Source organism: Purpureocillium takamizusanense, chromosome 2, assembly GCF_022605165.1.
Source record: "Purpureocillium takamizusanense chromosome 2, complete sequence".
Taxonomy (NCBI): domain Eukaryota; kingdom Fungi; phylum Ascomycota; class Sordariomycetes; order Hypocreales; family Ophiocordycipitaceae; genus Purpureocillium; species Purpureocillium takamizusanense.
In genome coordinates, this window is record NC_063069.1 from 2,085,715 (window position 1) to 2,097,697 (window position 11,983).

Here is an 11,983-nt window from a genome sequence, read left to right on the forward strand (position 1 = left end):
TACTAAGGTGAAGCCTCTTGTGATGCCAGCTACCAATTTCCTGCGTCCCTGCGTCCCGTCCCGCCGCATGATACACGCAATACGTCGAGCAGCAAGGTGGACGGCAAGACGGGTCGCGTCGCGTCGCACCGCAGCCATCGCATCGATCCGCGTCGCATTGTCTGTGCCGTCCGGCGTCCGTCGTCTTTGCGTCCTGACGCCCACCACGCCTTCTTCCCCTCAGCGCTGTCATCCGCCCTGTCTGGGACCCGAGAGGCGGATCTGGTGCCGAGGAGCGCCAGCCAGACCTTCTCCAACCAGCAAGGCGCGCGAAGCCAGCGTCTCTGGAGCCCGGATCCGCATTGGGCAACCCTGGGCCCCTGCGCGAGGAGGTACGTACCTATCCGTTTTGATGGACTTGTCGGCACACGGCAACAGAGGCAGAGAGACACAGCCCGATACAAAGTACAATGCCCCGACACAATTGGCCAAGCCCCGGCCCCCATGAGGTTATGCTTTGATGCCCGCTCGGCTGCCCGGCACGCCGAGCCCAGCACTCGCTCTCAGACTGCGTCCTTTCGCTGGCAGACCATGGCCTTGTCACTGTCGCCTTTCTGGCAGGCGAGTCAATTGGTACCTTGGGCGGGCAGGCAGGTCTCGCGGGGGAGGGGGTTCAGCGGCGTGGCGCCTGCATCGTCACAACGACAAGGCAAACCCAGGCAAGGCAGCGCAGGTTAGAGCAGAGCAGGGCCAAGTGAAGCACACGAGGCGTCGCACATATTGCGGCCACGACAACGTCGCCAGAGGTCGCAAACTGGTCTCAACAGTTCTCGTGCTAGGTGCCAAGGCCTCACGACCCGAGCTGATGAGAAAGACTGCAGAATCGTGTGTGTGTGTGTGTGTGTGTGTGCACGCACGCGTGCTCGCCAAGCATCGCATCGGAGGCAGCCGCCAACGCCACGGCCGGCAATCGGCAACCATGGCAGTTGCGGCACATCGTACGACCACGGCGAAGATCTACTACGTATCCCAATTACCAAAGCGGACCGGCGGGACTTCCTTGGGCCTGTCAACGACATGGGTACGTGAGTACGAAATACCTTCAATGTGCGAGTTTGGGCCGCGGCATTCTCGCCAAAAGATTGTCTTGCCCCGGAGAATCGGCACGTATGGCGCACGCCGAGCACCCACCAATGCGACCCCGATGTTCCACGGCATGCAAGCGTCCGGCCTCTAAGTGGATGACGAAAGTGGGAGGCTTCACCCCCGTGTCGAGTCGGGCTGCCGTAGTTCAAACGCCGGTGCTGTCCCTACAAAGTACCGTCGCTGAGCATCTTGCTCAAGATTTCCCTTTGTGAAAACGCGTGGCCTTTCAAGCCGTAGTAGATAAGGCCTGACCCGATGCTTTCTGTCCGATCGTAGAGTGATCACTGGCGACCCATTCCGACCCTGCGGCGCAGTGCTCCTGCAGTGAGGTCGCGCGCTGAGCCGTCGTCATGCTGCGCACCTAGCTTCGACCATCCCGCAGATTTGATTCCAGCACAAGAAGCTCGCCATCCAAGCCGTGCATGCAGGTGGCGTCGCGCCACGTTCTTCGTGGCTACCGTTGCCCACTCACGGGGTTCGGCGATGACGGGTGCAGCCGCCAACACCATCTCCCCTGCCAGACACCACGAGCAAACTTGGCAAGGCGAGGTATCTCCGGGGCAGGTCGTGCGTATCGCGTGTGATAACTATTTCTTTGCTCTCCATTACTGTCACTGTGAAGTACATCATACTTTTCACTGCGCACATGCGGTTATTTTGGGGCCACGACATGCTGGAACACTGCCCGCCAACATCCCCATCCTTGACTTGACGGCCTTGATCTTGAGCGTATGGCATTCCTAACTCACCCAAGATGTAGTCCACGTAACGGAGTGCCTCCGTGCGACATCGCGTTGTACATTATGGGAGCGGTGCGATCATCTACGTCGAAACGGGCGAGCTGTTGTGTTTTGCCTCCGTGGTCGGCCAGTGGCCAGTCAGAGTGATCTACCCTAGACCAAGTCTCGTCCTCGAGCTAGAGGATTGGTGACGGCTTCAGTCCGAACACTGCTGTTGTTCGCCCTGCTCAATGCATCTAGTGCGCCAGAACTCTGCTCCAGAAAGCGAGACGATCTAGCGTTCAAATAGAATCTCATTTGTTCTTGGACTAAAAAGCTGCCTTGGAATCCCAGATCATGGGCATCAAGAGGTGCGTCATCAGGAAGTCCTTGCTGTCTATGGGAGCACGACAAATTTCGCGCTTCGTTGACCTTTGATTCAGTAGTTCGTCCAGACAGTTTAGGCCACGTCTTCAATTACAGGGCGGCTATCACGACACGCAGAAGTTAGATGGGCTGCCTCGTTCAGCACTCACGACGAGGTGTGTGCAGGTCTCAGTCGGCGCCAAAAACCCTTCCCCCGCCTTCAGTCCACGGAGGTTTGACATGATATATATATTGCTGTTGAAAGTAACTCGAGGTAAAGATGCTTGCTATGTGATGACTTACTTTTTGGGACGGCTCGGTTCAGATTGGTGGCTAAGGCATGATGGGACGAGCGGTGCTCGTCTTAGTCCAGCTTGGTCGGGCCTTGCTATAGAACACTTCACTGGGAGACTTATATGCCCTATAGTTGTATACACGATATGTTGTCCCTGAGATACAGGTCTCAAGCTACCCCAATACGTCGTATACTGTCTTGCGCAGGGAACGCTGCCTCATTGGAGGAGGACCCGGACTGCACGTCGGTATCACAGCGGGCCATCCGCGCCATGAACTAACCTGGGACTACACGAGTAGGCTCGGAGTTACTTGGTGCATCCAAAGCAGTCTTCAATACTCCTGTAGCTGCAGCCAAGTTTGTGTGCATTGTCCGAGCGGCATGACTCGGTGGCGGAACGCGTGAACAAGACTCTGGCGACATGAGCACCTCAACACATTGAACAGGGAGCTACGACCAACCTCTGTCAACGAAAAGAGCTTCATGTGGCTGGTCCTCAAAGCTGCCGGGAATGAAACGCAACGATAGCAATATCTACACGTAGCTGGATCTCAACCTGATCAAGAGGATCAGCCCCCAAAAGAGGACCATTTTCCGTCCACAAAGACAAGAGTTTTAAGGACAGTGGATCATGCACCTGATAATTTAAGAGTAGTGTTAGAGCAATTCGAAAAATCCAAGAGCAAGGAAGTTTTCTTCAAAACGCCAGCTTGAGCCAGCATCGTGACGTGGCTCCCGTGGACTCAATGAAAAAGGGGGTAACATGTACTCTCACTAGAGTGCTAAATCTATAAGTTGACTAGAAGAGATAGGCGTGTTCCGCGAGCTTTTGACTGGGCCTTTGGAAGGCTCGTCACCCTACAAAGCGTGACCGCAACTGGAAGAAAGTGTGGCATGAAGTTGACATGGGCCTATTGGGATGGTTTTCCCGCCTCGATTCCACGCTACTCCCGGTTTCGATGAGACTTGACTTAATAGTCATCCCTACCGCTAGGGTACGTCATAGTGGCATTTTTATTGACAAACTGAAGCTCTTCCAAAAATCAAACTGGATACCTGCTCGTATCAGTACCCGTGTTTGACGATGTCGTGGCATTGATTAACTTCGACTTTCACAAGATACACAGTATGGGCACTCCCGAGAGAGACCCACAGGCATTCGCCTGATGGCGTCTCAAATGGCAGTATTTGCAACCATCATGATTGAGACAATGGGCCTATAGCAACGGTATTGGTTCTTCCGGTCCCAGAGGCTGTTGCTAGTCCACAGCTTTTCGCCGTATCAGTATTAAGCCGCTGCTAGGTACCTCCTATCCATGAAAGACTCAAGGGTACATGGCACAACAAACAATCACCTCCCTGGCCGAAGAATCTGCCATTTAGGATCACTACCTCAAGGCGTGTATATATACTTTCTTAATAAATACACTACCGCCATCGCTCCCACCATTTCCTTGGCACCTTGGCCCATATCTACGCCGAGAATGGGCTTCGAAGGGCTGGGCGTCGCGTGACCAGCAGGCCCTCTTCGCCGGATCGAGACTGCCAAGTTTTACATGTTTGGAAAGAACATGGAATACCTTCAACTGTCATGTTATAACAAGTCGTCGTCTCAAGTATTACCTACTCATACCCGTGATGGTCTTGGTTGTGGTCTTGGTTCATGCAGCTGCAATCGCTGCCACGCGCCAAATAAGGTTTGCCGAGAGAGATCACCTTGGCAGGCGCCGGGGGCCATCGCCATGGGAGGGGGGTGTCGGACCGCAGTTTCGTCCTTGTCCCATTTGAGGTCTGGCTTTGGTCCAGACTCGCTTTGTGACGATATCGCATTGATGGCCCTTTCTTTCGCGGACGCCTCCAGCGGGCCTGCATGGTCTGACCCGGAATTCGGTCAGGTGAGCTCCCATGGCGCCGCTTCGTCATGCTTACAGAGTTCTAGGCTCGGCCTTGCTTGTAATCGTATGGGCAACTTGCAGGAATGTTACAGTTTTATCGTTAAGTACGATTCATCGACTGGGGAGGAGGGGGAGCGCCGTCTCTTCATCTTGCCACCGTCCATCCCACCATCCGGTCCCCTTCCTTTTGTGGGCCACTCGGCACTTTGCACCCAGCCTCGTGGTTGGCGGCAGATGCAAAGAAATGCTCAAAGTATGAAGTAGATGAGGGTGGGGGCGAGCCGGGAGGGAGACATCGTGTCCGTCAAGGTGCGCGCGAACGCACAACTCACCACATGCAGTATGAGCGCAGCTCGGCCAAGACGGCGATCTTGCAATGCGTTTTGTTAAGCTGCCATCGCATAGTCACCCCATGTCCCTCTTTCCCTGCCTCCCGTCGCCTGGCTTGGGTCCCCCCCCCCCCCCAGGGATGTTGGGCTTGACTTGGGAGACGGGGAAGCCCAGGTGCGCAAACCAGCTTGCCGGCAAGGCCTTGGCAACAGTGGCCTCGGCCTGTCCATCAAAGTGTCGCATATTCGTGGGCCAAATGACGCGAATAATAAAGCTTGCGATGAACATCACAGGCCGCTTCTTGCCACCGCTGCCTCCCACCTTGGCGGATCGCACTGACCGCGCTTCCGGAAATGCCAACTTTATTTGCGACTAGTATCTCGCTTCCGCTTCGGTACCGGAAGACTGACCCCTTCCTCTGGTGGCTAGAAAGTGCCGCTCGTCCAGCCGAGGCCTACTGTGGAGAAACCACACGGAGCTAAGCCTTAAGGCCTGGAAGGGGTCTCTCGTAGAGTCAGGGGTGGGGGGTGGTTTACCTTGGCTCGTGGAGCAGCTTTGCTAGTCGTACGAAGTGGTAGCATCGAAAACGGAGGGTTGGAATCCCGACAACTTCCCGATGGGGGCATCGGTGCCGTTTGCTAGTGGCCTGGCCGACCCACGACCGCTTTTGCCTGAATGCTACGTGGAGAGCGAGTGGCCGAGCGATGGCAGACACTTCCAAGGCTGTTCCGGAACGGCGATCGATGCGTGCGAAGCCTTGCCATGCCCACTCCGTGTGCTTGCTTGCCAAGTATTGCCTCTGTCACTTCTCTTTCGTTAGCATCGACGCCCAATAACTCCCCGTCGCCCCCTTTCTCTTGGCCAGCTTTACTGCGCCGCTCATGACTCAGCCGGGCGGTCGAGTGTCAGCATCACAGGGTTAATAAGTGACGCCATGTAGGTCCGTGTCGGTCCACCGCCAAACGGCCGCTTTTCCCAGAGAGGGAGCGCAACCCGTGTGCGAAGTGACTGGAGTCTTTGTCGAGATGGCGTCTGGCTCAAAGCTCGGCATACGATCCATGTGTCTGGCAAAGTCTGGGCAGTCGCCCAGGCCGTACCAGGAACCCTGGCGTAGTTGACGGCATCGTGGGGCTTACTTGCCGCTCCTACTACGACATCGAAACAGCATGTATTACCGTACTCCGTGCTGGCTTTGTCCAACTCCGGTTCCGTAACTAGTGACCGGTCGGACCGACCGGTCGGGCTTCAGACGGTTGGGCGGCGGCCGTGGTGGGGCCCGGGGCCATTCCCCTTCACCCCTTGCTTCTCTATGCAATCGTACCAAGTACGAAGTACGGATACGTAGGTCGACGATCCGTACCTCGTAATACGTAGTAACTTAGTTGTTTGGCATTAGGAATCGACCGTGGACGCACGCACTGGGTAGTAATAAGCCCCCCCCTGAGAACAAGGCAACTTAGCGAGTCACTCGGTGCAACGCTGCTAGTAACAGGCAGATTAAGAAAGTCAACGCCGATGGCGCGGAACCGGCGACCCCCTCCAGCCCTACTGCGTTGGAGCGGCGTTCGTTTCCATCGCGTGCCCACAAAAGCGTCAGCCTGGGCAGAGGCACAGCAGAGCCAGATTGGAAACAAATACCCCAAAAGCAGTTTTACGAGCCCAAGGCTACACGCACACTCGGCGCGCTGCTTGCTCACTTTGGGCCTACCTCCGAGGCGTGCCGCACGAGTGAGCCATGACGCCTGAGGTACGAAGGGGCCTTGCGTAAGTCGGCGGACCATGATGTGAAGCATGATTCCAGTGTACATGGCCAGCGGCCCAGCAGGGCAGGACAGTGACATGTACGGCCCCGCATCCATCCAACTACGTAAGTTAGTATCAGTCCCAACGAGCGTGGCAGACATCAACAGGCTTCTGCTCACCCCTGGCCCGCAGATCGACAAATGGTAAAAGGTGCATCAAGCAACATTGAATCAGGCTACATTTGTTACTGCGAGAAGTTGGACAATATCCATCTGGCTGTCTCCACCGCGTCGCACACCCCCCCCCTGGCCCAGCTCTCTTCCCACGTCACTGGAGGCAAAAACGCGCGTAGGCTCCAGTCCGAACCGCAACCCACCACGTCCTATGCTTGTATTGTCTTCTCCTTAGCGGAAGACGATCCGCCATTTCGCGCTTCGCTCAAAATTAAGTATGTCCAGTCTTGGGACATCGTTGCGCCATGCTGCTAAACTCCGCGGCTGGACATGGCGGTTCTCCTACCACTTTCTCTTTACCCAACCATTCGATGAGGTTAAGAAAAAAAAAAAGGGGGGGGGGGGGGTAAGAAGGGTGGTTGTCTGCAGTTTCACGAGTTCTCTTCCGTGTACCAAGTACTAGCACGCGGTCAACGAGCAAGCAGCAAGTACGAGTACATAGCCTATTTCTTACATGGGCTTGTGCGAGCATGCGAGGTGTTGTAACTGTTATTCCCGGTGCTGCCGGTGCAAACTAACGAGATAGCAGTGACCTCCTCTTAACGCAATCTTGTGCATGTATGTCAGAGCATGGATCCGGCTGTGCCACCGATGGGCATGTTTGTGGCGAAGGCTCGCCGTAGTCGGAAGCCGAGACCGATGGCGTCTGCCAGTGATCAAATGGCTTCGTTTGGCAGGATCAAGGCATGGCTGCCACTCTTGAATGACACACACAAAATGGCCAAATGCAGTCTTCGGCCATACATTTCTCGATGCAGCGCGGTTTCTCTCAGCTGCCGAGAACTTGGCCTCCCCCGCCGTTCTCTACGAGCGAGTGAGTGACACATACACACACGCACGCGCACGTACGCGCGCCACGCAATATGATAGAAAGTGCCAAGGCCAGAAGAACCGTGTTAAGTAGTAGTTAGTAGTCGTAGTGTCTTGTACAGAGCTTGTCTATGTGCGTGCGTGCTCGCATGCCCAAGGGTCGCATGGCACGGCATTTGCAGCTCACTCCGGCAGCCAAGGACGTGGTGGCACCGCAGGGGGTGCAGCAACGCAGACCCCCTTCCGCGAGGGACCCTTCGCGCAATCCCTCTCTCTTTCAGTGGGCGTACGGAGGGAGACAGCTAGCGTTCCATCGCATGGGCTATTTTGGTTAAACTTGCTCTCGCCCCGGCGAGGCGAGAGATTCAATCAGCCCTGCTGGACGTCACAGAGTTCGTGGACACTGCCCGTGCCAAGTAAGTGGCACGAGATGGAGGGGCAGCCACCTCGAAAGTGGATAGGCAGTGATACGTACACTACATATACCATCTCGTATACCCGCAGTCGTTTGCTTCCGGAGGGCGGACGGACGGACGGGTGGTCACGTATTGTGCTCTGTACATACGCACATATTGCACTATAGGTATCGTATGTGCCACCGAGAACGGAGGTGGGGGGGAGTAGCAACCTACAGGAGCACCAGCAGCAGCAACAGCTACGGCGGCGGCGGCGGCGGGCCAATGCGACCCGAGCGAAGGATCATATCACAGATGAGACAGGCGACTGCGCGTCCTCTGCGCCTCACCACGCCTTCTTCCTCCTCCCACGGCGATGCCGAAGGATTCGCGCACCAGCGCCAACACGCAGGCAGGCAGGCAGCCACAGGAAGAGAGAGAGGGGAGTAATTAAAAAAAAAATTTCCAAACCTCGAAAGGGGGGGGCTGGATGGCGCCGCTCCTCCGGATAACCGCCGCCCCGGCCGGTCGGCCGCAACAAAGGATATCGCTTGCGGAAACACGGCTGCCTGGGCGGCGCCGTCGCCGCAGGAGTCGATGCCGCAGAAGTCCCGCCGTGGATCCGCCCCCGTGCTGGGCCCCGAAGGCGGTCAATGCCCCGGGGAAGGGGGGACACGGAGCTCGTCGAGGAAACTTGGGCAAACGAGCACGACAACAGACGACTGATGCGACAACGGAGAGCGAATCCATCCATTATCCGTCCTGCTGCTGCTGCTGTGCTAGGCACGTAGGTGGCATCCGGCCTTGGGACAGACAGCCTGTTTTCGTCACACGAGGGGGGGCCAATGGGCGGTGACTGGGGGGGATGCCCGATGGGCGAAGTTGGCGATGCATGCCAGCCTTGCCAGGTCATGACGATGCACGTGCATGCCGTGTATCACGTTACTGCGCTTCATGCCCGTCCGTCTGCCTGCAGACCGTAGTATGTAGATACAAAAAGGGGGGGCACACGCTGTTGGCTCCTCCTCCTCCTCCACCTCCTCCCCTGGGGCGGCGACCGCTGCCCTTGTTGCGGAGGACGTGGTACCCGTACTCCATCTTCGCCCTGCGTTTTCCCCGGCTGTCGACGCGACAGGAAGGGTGTCATGGGCTTGGGCACGCCCGCGCTCGAATTGGGCCAGACAGGCGACGGCCAAGGCAATTGTTGCGTCGTTTCCCCCCAACCACGTCCTCCGCCCGTGGGTAGCATGTAATGGGCGTTGCGAGCCTGGGGCCGAGCCGAGAGTCGCCTGCTTCTGGTGCTGCCGTCCGAGGGTAATGTACTCAAAGGTGACGACAACAGCTACAACGAGCTAGCATCCGTGGTCGCACAACAACAACAACAACAACAACAACAGCAGCATTCGTTTGGGGTGAGGGGTAGGAGAGGGAGGGAAGGCGAGACGAAGGAGCGCCAGTGCTGTTTGTGTTCCTCATCGCAAGCACTGGGGACCTCCAAGGTAGCCCAATCTCCTCACCCTCGCTCAACCCACGGCGAAGACGCGCCCCATCCAAAGTACGTCGCGATGGAGTTGGCGATACTAATTCACCGCTGGCCCCTTGCCAGCCAACAGGCAACATCGGTCGTGTTGCCGAGTCTGGGCTCCCTCGTGGCCATGATCCGAGGTAACGATGGGGCTCGATAGCTGCCTGCGGCCGGCCGGGGGAGGTGTGTCAGGCCAGCCGGGCGACCAGGCGCGCGGGGCGGCCTGCGTCTCGGGCTCTCTCTCTCTCTATGCACAAAGTAGTACGGTATCTCGTTCGTCCGTTCTTCGTGGGCGTGGGTTAGGACCTTGTTGATGTTGGCTCATCAGGCTGGCGCTCGGGTGCATCCCGAAAGGGGGGTCGCCTTTGGGGGTGGTGGCCAAGAGCGGGCAACGGAGAGTCGCAAGGCGCGGTGGGCCGTGAAAATTGGGCAATGGGCATGGCATGACATAGCATGGCATATGAACCCCGTGGTGATGTTATGGAGCGAGGCAGTTATTACTGAGAGCAGTGCGTGGTGGAGACGTCGCCTTTTCTGGTTGGTGTTGCAAAGTTGCACTCATGTCATCGTCAGCCAGCCGGCTGTGGTCGTCGGCAGCAACTGACCAACGCGAGCGAGGGCCATGACCTGGACAAGGACTCTGGGAAGAGAAGGGGGGGGGATTCTTGTTGTTGCTCGAGCCCGTGTGCCAAGTCGTTCGCGGCGCGAATGAGATCTGGCCCGTGAGCACCATTCGCGTGGTTGGGTGGATGAAGGAGACTGCGCTGTAGAGCGGCGCCCGTGGCGGCTTTGTCATGGGTCCGTGGGCCCTTAATAAGGGAGACGCGTGATGAGGTCGAAACGGCGATGCGCAAAGTTGGCTGGGCGGCCAGGCTGGGCAAAGGTGAGAGGAGAGGCGGGACCGGGCCCGGACCTCGAGTTGGGGGAGCCTTGTTGTTGCTGTTGTACGCGATCCATTGTGTGAGTACAGTACAGTACAGTACAGTACAATGAGGCCCTTGATGCTTGATGTTGTCTGAGCAGTTATACGACGGAGAGTGCCGTGAATCTCCCTCGTTGTTCCCATGGAGGGGGTTGCATCTCGCAGGGCACATCCAACACACACGTGCGCGGCGCTTGGTAACTAATAGTCCATGTCCCGCAGTCGCACACTCGCATCCAGGACGAGTGTGGCTCGCCATGCGCCCAATGCATCGGGTGCTGCACATAACAAGCAGAGCAGGCAAGAACAACAAAGGCGCTCAAGGCAAACCGACGACACGACGCGCCGCATGCCCTGCACGTATGTACATGTAGGAGCTCTCTCCCCCAGGCAGGCAGGCAGGCAGGCAGGCAGCTTCATCATTCTCCCAACCAGCAACAGACACTCGCATGCTGGCCCAACGGCGTGGCCCAACGGAGAACGGCATCACTCAGTCAGTCCCACGACCGGAGGAGCCGTGCAACCAGACCCTCATCCCAACAACCCATGCCTCTCACCTCTCCTCACCTGCCACGACACAGCACATAAGACGACGAGAAACGGGTAGCGTTGTTACAGTAGGGCACAAAGCATCTCCACGTAACGGCGGGTAATAAGAACAAAGAACCGTGGTCACCGTTCGAGGGCCGGCAGGCTGGTGGTGCGCGCGCGCGCGGCCACTAAAGATGCGACGACGTTCCCATGTCGACGACTTGTCATCGAATGCTGGCTTCGATCCAGAGTCAGATGCTGCAGACGTATCTGCGCCGCCCTGCGCCGCCCTGTCCTTGCTTCCCTGCCCGCCGCCCGCCGCCGCCACCAATCCGTGGTGCTCATCTTGTCTGCATCGCATCTGCTGCAGCAGCTGCGTGCTGGTGGGTGGTGGTGGTGGCCCATGCCCACCATGTCATGGCATTCGCCATCGCTCGTCCGCCCGTCCAATTGCGCATCAGGGGGGCCGTGGGTGTGCCGGTATCCAGGCGAATGATGCCGACCCGCAATACGCTCACGCCCCTGCCCCTCCATCTCAGCGACGACGACGACATGCTGGGCCCTCCACTCCTGCACAAGAAAAAAAAAAAAATACATGCGCTCGGTACCGGTACGCGGTGCCTTTTCAGGCGAGGCCAACAGCGCACGCCCTCCCCGCGGTCAAGAATAGAATCCTTCTAGACGTCTTCTAGAGTCCTGCCGTTCCGGGCCGCCCGCTTACGCGCGTCCCTCCCCAGACTCGGGCTCTTCCAAAGACGCATGTCGGACCTTCGTCGTTGCCGCTCCGCCGACGACAAGCTAGCGACGACGAGCATGTGCCACGGGCAGGCAGACGCAACGAAAACAACTGCAGATGGATGCGTGTCATGGCAATGGATGTCCGGCCGTGGCCTGTCGCCGCGACGGAGACGCGGGCGAAATGGGCGCCGTAGGAGGAACAGCAGCAACAGCCCACGAGCCACGCAAGCCGCCCACCAAAGACATTGCCGGCCCAGCTCGCCGCCCACAATATTTACCCATCTGATCGGCTCATCAGTGACATTCCTGCTGCCCACAAGTGCTGGAAGTACGTTGATGCTTGAGAGATGTGCCTT